Source organism: Equus przewalskii, chromosome 6 (assembly GCF_037783145.1).
Source record: "Equus przewalskii isolate Varuska chromosome 6, EquPr2, whole genome shotgun sequence".
NCBI lineage: Eukaryota > Metazoa > Chordata > Mammalia > Perissodactyla > Equidae > Equus > Equus przewalskii.
In genome coordinates, this window is record NC_091836.1 from 77,603,790 (window position 1) to 77,616,531 (window position 12,742).

General features: G+C 36.1%; 1 pseudogene; it reads right to left on the reverse strand.

Moving 5' to 3' along the window:
- Positions 1-1,021: 1,021 nt before the first annotated feature.
- Positions 1,022-1,966, reverse strand: LOC103547230 (olfactory receptor 5P76-like; annotated as a pseudogene).
- Positions 1,967-12,742: the final 10,776 nt, after the last annotated feature.

Below are 12,742 nucleotides of genomic sequence, written 5' to 3' on the forward strand. Positions count from 1 at the left end.
TTGTCATTGAAAGTAGGCAAACGGAGGTGGAAAAAGAAATACATTTCTCTCAGGTTTCTGAATCAATAGATTGACTGAATGATAGTGACTCTTACTTGGATAAGGAATACTGAAGGCAAGCAACTTGGCAGTTGAAGGAGATAATTACTTTAGGTTTAGGTAATTTGCGCTTGAGATGCAATACACAAAAATACTTTTGTCTAAAACACTAAATAAAGGAGGAGAAATGAAAAATAACCATAGTAGTCATCAGGATATTGAGGTCAACTAAGCTTCACAGAGGAAACACCACCCAGTTCCCTCAGTCTTCCTTAACAGGATGTGAGTCTGACCATGCACAGGTCTCTCCAACAGTTTGTTAACCCAGCCCCTGAGGATTTCAGGAGCGCTGCTCATTCCCACAAGCAAGTCACCTGTTTTGACCTAACAGAAGAATTCACAGGTTAGTCGTCCTGTTCTTTTAAGGGGTCTCCTATATCTAGGCTGGAACCAGAGACTAGGAACACGGGACAGCATTTGTGGGTCCAAAAAGCCCATCACCAGCAGATAACCTTATTGCAAATAGAATGTCTGCAATAATTTTACTGTCTGGTTCCATTTGGTCATTTCCCTTCAGAATGTACTCAGTCATAACTATATGCTCATTTCAGGAAAAGATGCAATTAAAAATGGACACAGTCCTAAAGGTTCATAGGTACAATAACATAAACTTACAGCAGAGAACATCTTTTGAAAAGATATAAATAAATAAAGTGTTAAAATGATTTTAGAGATTAAGTATTTTCATGTTAACCAATTTGTGTTATTAATTAAAAGTTTTATTTTGTTTTATTAAATATTACTCACTATGGCCCTCTGATTTACAATTTGATATGAGAAAATCCACCCCGTACCTTTAGCTGCACACTGGCTAATGAAATGACATATGGATGACATATTTAGACAACAGACATTCAATTTCCTTTTATTATTATATTTATGGCAAATTATCACATAAAATCCTACAAAATAATGGGTTTCACTAACAAAACACTTTTCTAGCAAGCTCTTTCTTCAGAGCCCCCTTAATTTCATTGTTCCTGAGACTGTAGATGAGGGGGTTCAACATGGGGATCGCTACCATGTAGAATACGGACACCACCTTGTTCTGGTCAGTTGTATAGCAAGACTTGGGCAGCACATAAATGAATGTGATGGTCCCATAGTACAGAGTGACTGCTGTGAAGTGTGAGGCACAGGTGGAGAATGCCTTGTGGCGCCCCTCAGTGGAGCGCATCTTCAGGATGGTGATGAGGATGTAGATGTAGGAGACAGCTATGACAAACACTGTGACCACAATGATCGAGCCAGCCACATATGAGGGAACAACTGTGGGGACACTGATAGCCAAACATGAGAGTTCAACTAAAGGAGCATAATCACAGAAAAAATGATTGACTCCATTTGGTCCACAGAAGACTAAAGAATAGACACCAATAGTAAAAGCAAAAGCATTGAATTAACCACCTATGTAAGACACTATGAGTAACTGAACACAAACTTGTGTGGACATTTTGGTGGAATAAAGTAACGGGCTGCAGATTGCCATAAAGCGATCATATGCCATGGCAGCCAGAAGGAAGCATTCAGTTGCCCCAAAGAAAGCAACAGAACCAAGCTGCACGGCACATCCATAATAGGAGATGGTATTTCTCTCCACCAGGAAGTTTACAAGCATATTGGGTGTGACAGAAGATGATAAACCCATGTCAGCCAAAGCCAAGTGGCTCAGAAAAAAATACATAGGATGATGGAGCTGAGAAGAGATTCTGATGAGAATGATTGTGCTGAGATTGCCAGATACAGTCACCAGGTAGATACACAGGATGACAATGAAGAGAATGACTCGAAGTTTCGGATCGTCAGTTAAGCCCAACAAAATGAACCCTGTCATTTCAGTGTAGTTTCCACCCACCAGGGCATCCATGACACAACGTAGTCGATACCAAAATTCACCTGTGATGAAACATTACATTAAAGAAGCTGTAAATTTAGTCGTTTCATTCTCATTACTACACATAGAGATTATTAAAACAAATAAATTGTTAAAGCTAACTTTAAACTTTTTAAATTCAGAGTCCAGATTTTATATATTTATGTGTAATGAATCTTCTATATTTCAAAAGTTCTTTTTAGAAGAAAAGCTAGAAAACCTACTTCGAATAATATATTTTCCCTTTATATTACATATTTATAAAATGTACTTAAATTGGCTTTAAAACTAAAGATGAAAAAATATAAGCATTATGAGAATAACAAAAAGAAGTGGTATGTATATATTAAAAGTATATAAACATAGGATTATGTAATGGAGATTTGAAATAACTAACAGTTACTGAACAGTTACTAAATGATACAGGCACAGGATGAAGAGTTATATATTTAGAGTTCTATTTTAATTTCCGTGAAATAATCTTAAGTACTTTAATTTTATTTATACATGAAGAAACTCACTTTGACAGTAAATCATTTATCTGAATTTACATAGCAAGTGATGGAATCAAGACGTGAATCCCAGGCAATCTGAATTCAGTCTATTCCCTTAGTAACTATGCTGTAAAGGAAATTAAAAAATACTTACAATGAAGTTGAGTTTCTTGGAAATGGGTGGATAATAAATGACGCTTTCTACTTTCTGAAAGCTACGTATAAAAGAAGTGCCTAGTTAACCACAAGTTAACAATTTCTATCAGTAAAACGAGACTATTTTCAAATGGAGAAATACAATTTGCCTGATCGGACAAAGATGAAATAGGAAGGAGTTGAAAATTAAGGTTATGAGAGAAGTCATCTATTGTAAATTTATTATAGATTTTTAATATTTACAATTAAAGTATTGTTTTGTCAAGTACTTTGAAATATCAATCTAATTATTATGCAAAAACATCATATGATTAATAACTAGGACAAAATTAAAGTACATTTATTCAAATAAATCAAATGATTTCCTAATGTAATTAACATTTTCTAATTTAAGTATTACAGAATGAAGTAATATTAGTTTCAACATAATACACAGCTCATTAAATTTCCAACCTAAAAAGTTAAGTATATCCAGGTTCACCCGGTGAATGGCCAGGTTGAACCTCACCTCCAAGTTTTCTGACTTTATATTCTTTACTTAATCCAAAGTATTTGGTGGCCTGTAAGCTAAAGCATTCAGAAAAATAAACAAAGGAATTCTTGCCACAAGATGTTTGCTAACAGTAAGTCCCCAAAGCATCTCAAAGCTGCTGAAGTCATTAACATTATGGATGAGTGCCAAGTTTAGATACTGTTGAAAAATCATGTAAGTTTCTGGTCTTACGGGTGGAAAAATGAGGAATTCTGGTGTCTTCATTTATGCTTGTTTATACACACTAAGAAGACTGAAGAGATCTAGGCTATTTCAGCTGGGGTTACTTGCTAGCAGACTGCTGGATTACATCTGCTTTGCTTCTCAGCTATGGCTGTGAGTACGGACACAGCTTTAAAGAATAAAATCTTCTCAAATGGTAAAAGAAAATCAGTACATCAGATTAACTCACAAAAGACAAAATCTTACCCCTTGAAATAAGAATTTATTCCTTTTATAGCAATTAATCCAAAGCTGTTGTTGTTATATAGCAGCTGTGCTATCTTGTTGTTTGCCTTTGAGGATAAATCTCTGTAGATTCTAGAGATTCACATGTGAATTCAAAAGAACCAGGGATCATTACACATTCTCAAGTGCATACTGAGTAGTTCACTTCACACAATCACAGCAAATCTGTAAGGGTTCTGTCAATTCTCAAGTGATCCATTTTTTTTTTCTTTTGTTAAGTATAGGGAGCATAATATAACAAATTATCTCATAGGCAAATATTAGTTCAAAGTTTACTTTGATATTTCAGGTAAAGGACACTAAATTTCAAATATAAAAGAGTAACCTTAGCTTCATTCATTCTACATGTGTTCATTTCATATGAGTTTTACGCGGTACAAGTAAGGCACTCATTAGGTGCTTTGGGGAATGGGGTGGAATGCCATGTAAACTTGAATTTTAAATAACACAAATATTTAAGACATGTATACTTTTTTTCCAAGCAAAGAGTGAGAAATGAATGTATATCTTTAAAGTTATATAGAGAACTACGAAGTGTAAAGAAGTTTGGATGACTTTCAGATCAGATTTAGTCTACATGCCAAGTCATAATACTGCATTTTCAAAATAACAGAAATGTATCACTATTTCACTCCCTCAAAAATATGAAAACATCTTCAGTCAAAAGCTAATTGTGAAAAAACTATAAATTTGACTTCTAGCAACTTCAAAGGATCAGTGGCCTATAATGATAGGTGGAGGAGATATCTGAATAGAACTGGAACTCAGCTGGTTCTAGAGATCAGAAAACTTATATGAAGAATAACTGAAGTTGAAAGTTTTGGGTTGAGTAGAGGACAATAAAATCAAGCACAGGTAGGCAGGAAGAATCAGAAACCAGCTTTATATTTTTTCATTCACAAAACATATTTTAGATTATTCTAGGGATGAAGTCATATTTGATACTTTCACTGCCATTGGTGTTTTCTTTCTCCATCTCTTTTCCCTGAATCTCAATTTGTCTCCTCTCATGGCATGGGGTTTGTTTACACGTCTGTGTCCCCACAGATGGTGATGTTCTCAAATCCAGTTGCAAAATAGGGGAAACAAGAACTTACATGGCAATGGAGTTAGGGGAAAAAAGTAATCAAAGAGATATGGGGGAAAAAAGTAATCAAAGAGATATGGAGGAAAGAAGCAGAGAAGAAGGAAAGTGTAAGTAAGAGAAGGAGTCAGGGAAGGAGAGAAGATAAATGAGAAGAGGAAGAGAGAAATCCATTGTTGATGCCTCAGCTGTCACAACGCTCTGTGCCCCACATCCAGGAGATTTGCCCTCTTTGTCAATCTCTAACCACATGCTAAGTTCTTCTCTTATCATAATTACCCAATTTGATTCTTACATTGAGCCTCTGGCATAGATATTATTTTTACTATTCCTGTTTTGTAGATAAAGAAATTAAGGCTCAAGAAGTCAAACCATTTGCACAAATTCAAACAGCTAATAACTAGAGGTGCCAAAATATAATATATCTCTTCCAAACCCTACCTTCTGTACAGGACATTCCAATTTGGAGCTCACTTCAAACAATGATTTTCCCATAATTTCCCTTATGGCTTCAAACTGAGATGACTACTATCTATATAAAAAGAAAGAGTTATGGTGATTGGACAGAGAATTTTGAGAGTTGATACTTGGAAAAATGAGTATCAATTTAACAGTAATTTTATATTGGTTGGCTTTAATAAAGAAAAGAAGGGGGTAGGAAAGGAGGAGGGAGAAAGGAAGGAGGGAATGAGAGAAGAAGCCAAGGAAAGAGAAGATAAATGTGAAGAGGAGGAAAAAAATCAAGAAAAAACAATTACGAAGATTTACCCCTATGCTTTCTTCTAAGAGTTTAATAGTTTTAACACTTATATTTAGGTCTTATCTCCATTTTGGTGTGAGGTAAGGGTCTAACTTCATTCTTTTACATGTGGATATCTAATTGACCTAGCACATTGTTGAAAGTACTCTTCAGTACATATTGAGTGGTTTTGGCACCTGTTTGAAAATTACTGACTTTAGCCACATGGGTTTAATTCTTGACTCTCAGTGGTCCTCCATTGATCTATATGTCTCTCTATAAACCAGTACACACTGTTTTGAACTCTTGCTATATACTAAGTTTTTAAATTGGGAAGTGTCAGTCTTCAAACTTTGTCTTTCTTTAAGATATTTTCAATGTTCTGGATCCTTTGTAATTCTATATGAATTTTAGAATTGGCTTGTTAATTTTAACAAAGAAGACACTGGAGATACTGACAGGGATTGTGATCAATGTATACATCACTTTGGGGAGTTTGGCCATCTAAACAACATTATTTTCTTGAACTATGAACATGGGATGTTCTTCCTTTTTCTAGGTTTTCTTTCATGTTTTCAACACTTTCTAGTTCTCAGAGTATACTTTTCCTCCTGTTTGGGTAAATTTATTCCTAAATATTTTATATGTTAATGCTATTAATGGCATTTCTTAATTTCATTTTTGCATTATTCATTGCTAGTATATAAATATACAATTTTTATATATTAATCTTGTATCCTGAGTTTATTTATTGGTTCAATGAGCTAGTAATGCACACAACAATATAGATAAAGTTCAAAAACATTGTGCTGACTGAAAATAACCTTACAGAGAAAAGGAATATCATTTGAGTCCATTTTTATGAATATCTAGAATGAAGCTGTGGTAAAAAGAATAATAATAATAATCAGCACAATGGGATGTCTCTGTAGGATGTAAACTAAGTGTGAAAAGATAGGACTATGGGGGAACTTATGAAAGGACAGCAATGTTCTATATCATGATGGGTACTTGAGTTACACAGGTGTATTCAGGAGTCAACACTTAATAATTGTACACATAATATTAGCAAATTTCTTTATGTAAGTTTTACACAGTAAAACTTTAGTAGGTGGCAGAAGAATTTAGAAGGAAGGATGCTATGTCTATAATTAATTGAGTGAATAATGTTCTACAGTGGACATGGCCTCTCAAAATAATGTGCACCTCCTAACCCCAGAAAATGGGACTACGTTAGTTTACATGGCAAAGAGGGATTAGGGTTACAGATGAAATTAAGGCTGCTATTCAGATGACCTTAAAATAGAGAGATTACCTGGATTATTCAGTTAGGCTGAATACAATTACAACCATTTTTAAGAGTACAGAGGGAAGCTGAAGAGTGTCAGTTGAAGTTGTAACTAGAAAAGGAAGACACAGGGAGATGTAATATCACTATCTGAATATAAAGGAAGGAGGCCACCAGCCAAAGAATGTGAGTGGCCTCTAGAATCCTGAAAATCCAAAGAAATGGATTCTCCCCCAGACCCTAGAGAAAGGAGCCTAGTCCTTACAATTCCTTAATTTTAGCCCAGTGAGAACCATATTGGACTTCTGACATCCATAACCATGAGACAATAAATTTGTATTGCTTTTAACACTAGGTTTTCAGTAACTGGTAACAGCAGCAATAGAAAACTAAACTAGCATGTTGTTTAATGTAATAGTAAGGGAGACCACTCCTATCTCCACTCTCTTGGAAACTGGTACCATCCGTTCTGGCTCATATATTTTTTAAGGCACATTTCTCATTCTGTAGGACAGCAACCCAAACTTGCAAATGTTGTCTGTTACCTGGCACCGTAACCAAGCCTTCAACAGGCCTGATGTAAGGAGTCAAATATAATCAACCTGCCACCAGGTGGCCAGCTGGACCCCTGGGGAATGATGCTGTCCCAGGGTCAAATTGAAATATTTTGTTAGCATGGTGGCACTCAGCAATGGTGGTAGCCAGATCAGCTTTGGTGAGGGAAAGTCCAGAGAAGACTTAATCTTGAGAATTTTTAGTATCAGAGGCAATAGAAATAGAAGGAGGAAATGGTTCAGCAAACATTCAGCAGTTTGCTACATAGATTGCCAAGACTGAAGTACCCTAACTTAAAATATCCTTACTTCTTCACTCCCCCAGGAGCTAGGTCTTGTGAATCAACTTTGAGTAGGCTGTCCTTTGGGGACTCTTTAAAGTATGTGGTGGAATAGATTCCTGAAAGGGAAGAACTACTAGCTAAAGGGACATTTCAAATATCTTCTGAGTTGATCAGTGCAGGTTCATCTGCAGTGGTAGGTACCGTGGGAGGGATCCTGTTTTTCAGGTCCACGTCACAGGACCACAGAAGCTTTCAACCATCAGTATCACTGGTTCAACCTTTAGATTCTCTGTATAGACACCATCTCTTTCAGATGATGAGATCTTGGATACCAACCCTACTCTTTACTTACCATTCAAGGAGTCTCAGATGCTTCCAGCTGTTAATTCCAAACACTGAATTCAAAGAACACGCAACTTATTTGAAGAAGTCTTTACTTATAGATGCAAAAATGGTGAGTGGTGGAAGGATAAAGCAAATTTTTTTTTGCTAGATGTTCCTGTCTTAGTGAATCCATATTTACTTTTACATCGAAAATTTTCTTGAGAATGACATAACGAAATTTGTGAGTTTAGGGTACTATGAATATAAACTGAAATTTACTTATTACATCACCCATTCATCTGCAGAAAAGGTCCTCATTATAGGGTGCCTATTATTAAAATCAGGACCACCAATGTTTTCTAGTCATCAGTCTTCCCATGGCCTCTTGAACCTCCTTGTTCCTTGGACTGTAGATGATGGACTTCACCATGAAGATCACGACTGTGTAGAACACAGACACCAATTGTTTTGTTCAGTTGAGTAGCTAGACTTGGGCATCACATAAATGAATGTAATGGTCCCATAGAACAGAGTGACCACTGTGAGGTGGGAGCTACAGGTGGAGAAGGCTTTGTGCCACCCCTCAGTAGAGTGCATCTTCAGACTTGAGAAAAGATTGGAGACACCAGAGAGTAATGATAAACACAGTAACCAAAATGATGGAGCCTGAAGAGATGGCTGGAATTATTTCGGAAGTAAAATCATTAAAACAATAAAGCTTCAAAAGTTGTAAATAGTTACAGAAAAAGTGATTGATTTATTTCATCGACAGAAGGACCAACTTAATAAACGGCTAATAAATGTCCAAGCACTCACACATACACCAAGACTGAAAGAAACAAATACAGAACAAAGAAATAAAGCTGTGAGACTTAAAATTCTACAGGCTGGAAGCAGCCTGTTAAAACCACTCAGTATAATTATGTGCCATCCTTCAAGAAAAGGAAGGCTGTCTTCAATGAAAGAAAATTTGGTCCAGAAACTGAAGCCTTGGATCCAGGGTAAAGAGCCATGGGCACAGAGGCTGGAGTTGTGCTCACAGAGATCTGAGCAACAGGACCATGGGGTGGAGTGATAGGCACAGAGGGTACACAGAGGATTATTCCTAAGCCTTGAAATCTAGTGGATTTGTGGTGTTTGATTACAAAGTAGCTTGGGATTGGTGACCTTTTCTTTCTTTCCAATAAGTCAGAAAAACAATTCCATACTTCATAGAACTTACATTCCAGTATTCTAGTGTTGGGAGAATGATGATAATAAATTATATAACTGAATGAAGTGAGCAAAAAAATCAAAGTAGGTTTGGAGTAAGAGTTTTCAAGTAACTTTGCTCTCTTTAGATTCATAAGAGTAATTTAAAAGTCCATGAGAAGAATGAGCCAATGAGGCTGGAGAAGAGTAAGAAAACATTAAAATAATTATATATATATCTGAGACAAGCAAGTGTCTGAGAAAAAGTTACTCTTACCTATTACGGTAAAACTATGGATTTGCTAGAAATTTGGGGGAAGTAATCAGACAAAATTTGTTAAAGTTTTAATGTTAGCCTCTAAAATTCCACTTTGGGAAATCTATCCTACAAATAATAATGATCTAAAGGATATAAATATACATATAAAATGTTTATTACATGATTGTTTAAATAGTAGAACTATTGAAAAGAGTCTAGTGTACATCAATAAAGAATGGTTAAAAGAAATTGACACCTTCATTGTATGGATTAGTATGCAGCCGTTGAAGTGATGAAATGGCTCTATGGATTAAGCCTCTGAACCAAGGCCGAGATATATTCTTATATTTTTCCTCTCCACAATGTCTAATGTATTTTTTCATTAAAAAACATTTTTCACTAACATTTTGTTAATATATCATAACAATCTACTCTTGTTTTATGTGTGTAATATTTTCCACTATATCACTAAAGATGTTCATTATATTTACTTCAATATAGTATCTTGTTATGATAGCTTTAAAAATTCTGTTTCTTTGGGTTCATGTCTGTTGTCATTTGAATTTGTTGACATTTTCATGTAATTCTGGAAATCTTAAAACATTTTGGGAATGTATATTATGAGTGCCTCTTTACAATTGAGATTTTGTGCTAAACTGCCCACTGTTTCAGTTTGTACAACACACATGGAAAAGTACAAAGGCAGCTTCATTGCTCCCTGTTTTCAGTTAGAGATGGAAGTGGGCAAGAGGTATAACCAGACAGTGTACCTCAGTTCCTTGTCTTCTGGGCTTACTTCCTTCCCTTGATTCTACAGAAAAGACCCGTTCTTGTTTGGCAACATACACCCCAATCAGTATCTCTGTCTCTTTCCCTTTGGAAGAATTATTAGGCTATAAACAGAGGTAAGCTAGCCCGGCTTCTCTCCCCAAAGGACTAATATTTATCCACTTGTTAGTTGTATGGAGAACTTCAAGCTTCTATCCTCTTTTAACAGGAACATTCTTGGTATTTTAGCAAACCCTCCATATGATTTTGATGCACACTAAAGTTTGAGAATGCCTCATTTTTCTCATTTTCATTTGGCTGAACATCAGAATCACTTGGAAAACTAAAATATGCTTATATCTGAACATCATCGCAAAGAATTTGGCTTAACTAATTTGGAGTATGGCCTGGGTATTGGGATTAATAAAAGTTCTTTCAGTGATTACTTAGATAACTATGCAAACTACTGATTTTGTCATTTCAATTTGAGAAGCTGGAAAATCTCTGTATGCAGAGTGCTCTCTCTTCTGTCTCAGATGTTTGTTTAGTGGGAATTCCTCCTGATGTCAAAGATCATTGACTAACATTATCACTCTCCCGAGATAATGGGATTCACGCGTTTCTTTTCAAGCTTTCATGATTATTTCATAGGGAAAACTATGAGAGAGTCTGATATATGTATTATTCACCTGCTGTTACAGTAATCCAAAACTCTTGAACTGATACTTGAGGTGGACTATAAACTAATTTGATAGAAAGGAAAAGTAATTTTCTCTATTCATTCATTCCTTTAGCAGATATTTATTGAACATTAACAGTCTTTCATGCTGTCTTCCAGGCAGTGGAAATAAAATGGTGAACTAGACAAAGTTCCTGCCGCCATGGGGTTTATATTCTAGTGGGCAATAAAAATAGTAAACTATAAACAAATGTATACGATAATGATCAGTTGCAATGGCTATGGGAGAAATAAGCAGAGCAATATCTTATAATAAGTAACTTTCTGTCAGGGCATTCTGAATTCACTCAGAAACACAAACCTCCCAAAGGTAGACTATATATATATACACACACATACGCAGGTATGCTTGCTACAGATCAAAAAGACTTAGCAGTGTTCAAATGAGGTAAACACAGAGAAGTTAAATAATCTGTCTGGGATCACATAGAAAATAATGAGATTGGGATTTTAGTGTAAGTAGTTTGATTCTGAAACCTGCATTATTAACACTTTTCACCATTCCTTGGTCAAGTGTACCTTTCATCACTAAAAAACGTGTTTTTGTGTCACTTTTAACAATTTTTGCCTTAAAGTCTACTTGGCACTAAATTTATGTTTCTATGCTTTCTTTCTTCTTTTATAATGTTCTTGGGTTATCTTTTTCCAGCCATTTATTTTAAGCTTTCCTCTTCCAAGTTTCAACCAATCTTCCAAGTTCCCTTTTGTTCCTTTGTATCTTCATGTGTGGTTGGGAAGATATATATCCTATTTATAGCATTCCAAGATTAAATTATGACAAAGAGCAGTAGAGTTAACATAACCCTGGTCAAATTTATAAATGTATATTTTGTCTGTGCCACTTTAGTCCTTCTTTTTGATAAGAATGGAAAATATTTGGGGAAGTGATGTTAGCAAGATGGTAGAGAAATAAGTCTCATCCCTGGGTCCCACACGGACACACCTTATTTTTTGAGCAATTACTAACCAAAATACCTTTATGCAATCTCAAGAACCCAGTTAAGAACTTGCTGTACCCTAACAAACACAAAACCAAGTAAACCAAGTAAAGTCACATTGAAATGAGAAAGTAATTTCACTTTCCCCATGTTGGACCCTTTCACATGCTGTCACAGCTCAGTGCTGACAAAAATCACCACAGCCCACAGCTTCTTGCTCTTGGGAAAGGAGAAACTGGAGCACGTATCTAACCTCCTGGTCTTTCACTGAGCTGCCTGAGGGTTTGGTTTCTGTCTTGCTTCATCCACAGAACTAATGAAACTAGCATAGCTTGGTGGGGACAGGTAAGAACAAAAGAAAAGGGGTAGGCTGCTGCCTGTACTTGGTATAACTCTGCAAGATTGGGAGAAGGTGCAGAAGCTGAGGCTGCTCCCCTAGGAGGGAAGGAGAGGAGTAGAGCATGCCTCCATGTTCTAGCCTTTCAGTGTGCTCCTGAATGTCCAGTCTCTGTCTCTCCAGACCTGGAACCCTGACAGAGCCAGCATATTTTGGTGGGGGCAACTAAGAACAAAGGAGAAGTTGTGGAATACTTCGTGTTCCTGGCATAGCTCTGCTAAATTAGGACAGAACAAAGAAATAGAAGTTTATCCCCCACGAGTTAGGAGAGAATTGAAGCATGCATACAATTTCCTGACATGAGGTACTACAGTAAGACAGCAGAGGGAGCCAGAAAAGACACAGCAATAGGAAAAGTTTGAGAGTCTTCCAGAATCTCCAGCCAGGCTGATTGGCCAAAGTCTTTCCTGTTTACAGCCAATCCATACAGACTGGAAGAGGGAGCTATTTCCTAAATTCATAGACACCAACAAATCTACAAGGAACACGAAGAATCAAAGAAACATTACCCAATCAGAGCAACAAAATATATCTCCAGTAATTGACCCTAAAAAA